The sequence below is a fragment of the Galeopterus variegatus genome, unplaced genomic scaffold (genome assembly GCF_000696425.1).
Source record: "Galeopterus variegatus unplaced genomic scaffold, G_variegatus-3.0.2 Scaffold2572, whole genome shotgun sequence".
Taxonomy (NCBI): domain Eukaryota; kingdom Metazoa; phylum Chordata; class Mammalia; order Dermoptera; family Cynocephalidae; genus Galeopterus; species Galeopterus variegatus.
Genome location: NW_007728683.1, coordinates 285,470 through 287,679, shown reverse-complemented (window position 1 = coordinate 287,679; position 2,210 = coordinate 285,470).

The window sequence follows — 2,210 nt, the reverse complement described above, 5'->3', positions numbered from 1 at the left end:
GAGCACAGAGCAGAGGGATCCACCTCATTAATCAGAAAGGGAGCTCCCAGTCCATTCAGGAAGGCCCAGTCTGACCCACCCCAAACACTGCTGTCCACCATGGGGTTTCCATGGTGAAATTCTCTAGGAGTTTCCTGGGGTGCTAGAACCTCCAAGGGGTCAGTCTCTTCACTTCTCATGTCCTCATCCGCCCCACCCCCGGCACACACACCTCACTTCTGTGCACAGAGGTGAGTTCCTGGAACACATTCTTGCCAGAAATGAGCTGGAGGTGGCCACACCTCACCAGATCCCTCCTCTCTCAAGGTCCCAAGTCTCAGCTAAGACCCTGCAGAGCCTGAGGCCAAGCAGCTGGGGAGAGCTGGGTCATGGAGGGTCAAAACAGGGGTTAGCTCCAAGGAGGTTATAAACCATTACACACTCACAGGAGAAGCACAGAGGCCAGGTGTAGGGTACACAAGTTTTGGAGCCAGATCCACTTTTTAACATGTGACTTAGCTTCTCTGGGCCTTGGTTTCTCCCCACCTGTTAAATGGGGTTGTGGGGAAGTGAGAGATAAGAGCCTGCTGTGGTGCCTGATAAACAGAAGCTGTCACTGTCGCCATCAGGCAGAGCACAGTCTGCAGAGGCACAGCCCAGGGGTAAGGAGAGCGTTGTATCTGGTCTTCCCAGAGTACTGTCAGGACAGACAGCAGACTCTGAGGGGACAGATGTGTGTGTGTATGCTGATGTGCGGGAGGCTGTGGGGCAGCAGGGAATAAGGTCATCAAATAACAAGGCTTTTTGATCACCTCAGAGGAGGGGAGTGTGGAGAAAAGAAACGAGCAAGAAAGGAGAAAAGGGCTGAGAGACTGAGAGGAGTGAGCAAAAACAGCTGAAATAACAAGGCTTTTTGATCACCTCAGAGGAGGGGAGTGTGGAGAGAAGAAACGAGCAAGAAAGGAGAAAAGGGCTGAGAGACTGAGAGGAGTGAGCAAAAACAGCTGGGGAAGGGGTTGGGGGTGAGGGACCATGCATGCAACACCCCTGTACACTTGCTGATGAGCCCCCAGAACAGGGGGTTGGAGGGAACGGCCAGACAGGGACAAAGAGGTAACTGCCATGTCAAGGCGGCAAAGGTCAAGCGGTGCCTGGGGCTGGCCGGGGCCCAAGCAGTGTCCACGCAAGGGGCTGGGAGACCACGGACACATCCCAGGGCAAGGAAGAGGGACCTGCTCCAGCTTTCTGAAGAGGAGGGGCCTCCCGGCAGAACAGCGCCAGGCTAGCCCTCTGTACTCCCCACACAGAGGCCTCCCCAGCCGAGGGCGGCCTTCCAGGGCCAACGCCGGGTGAGGGCACAGGGAGGTGAGAAAGAAAGAGGGAAGGGCCGAACAAAAGTTGCTCTTTCTCTGGTTCTTTATGTTTTTTCTTTCATAAAAGCCTCATAAGAAATAGATGAATACCAGCTCGTTGTAAAAGATTTGAACACCAATCACATAGACTAACACATGAAAGCTCTCTTTCAGTCCCTGAATCCCACTTTCCTGTACTCCCCCAACATGTAGCCACTGCTCAGTGTGCTGTCTCCTTCCAGATCTTTTCTGATGCATTTATGCACAATCAGATGCACAGTTTTCCTGCATAATGAGACCAAACCGTACAGACTGTTTGGAAACTTGCTTTTTTGCATTTAACATTATATTTATTTACTCACAAAACATTTAGGGCCTAGGAACAAGACTGACAAAAGTCTGACCTTGTGGATCTGACGACTTTAGGGATAGTCTTCCCACACAGATCTGCGTTATCATTTCCAGGGGTGTGCTGTATGACACAGTTTCTATCACTAGTCCCCTGTTACTGGGCATTGAGCATGACTCTACCTGCTCACAATATAAGCATCACTGCAGCAAACACCCCCATGCACGTTCCCTTGGGCTCCTGCACTTTGAACAGACAGAGAAAACAGAGGAATAATTAATCCCCCAGGATGCAAGTAAGGAGCAGGCTTCAGCCCCCCACCAATAGCCAGAGAAACTGATATGGGCTCTGCTAGGGAGCGGGGGAAGAGTTAGGATGCGGAACAGCACTGAACCAGGGCTCTGGCTCCTACTGGCCATGCAACCTTGGTCAAGCCCTGTCTTTCCTTTGACCCCACAGCCACCTGCTTTGTGAGGGGATGTCCCACACATGCTAAGCCCTGGGCAGTGCTCCATATACAGAAGCAGTGT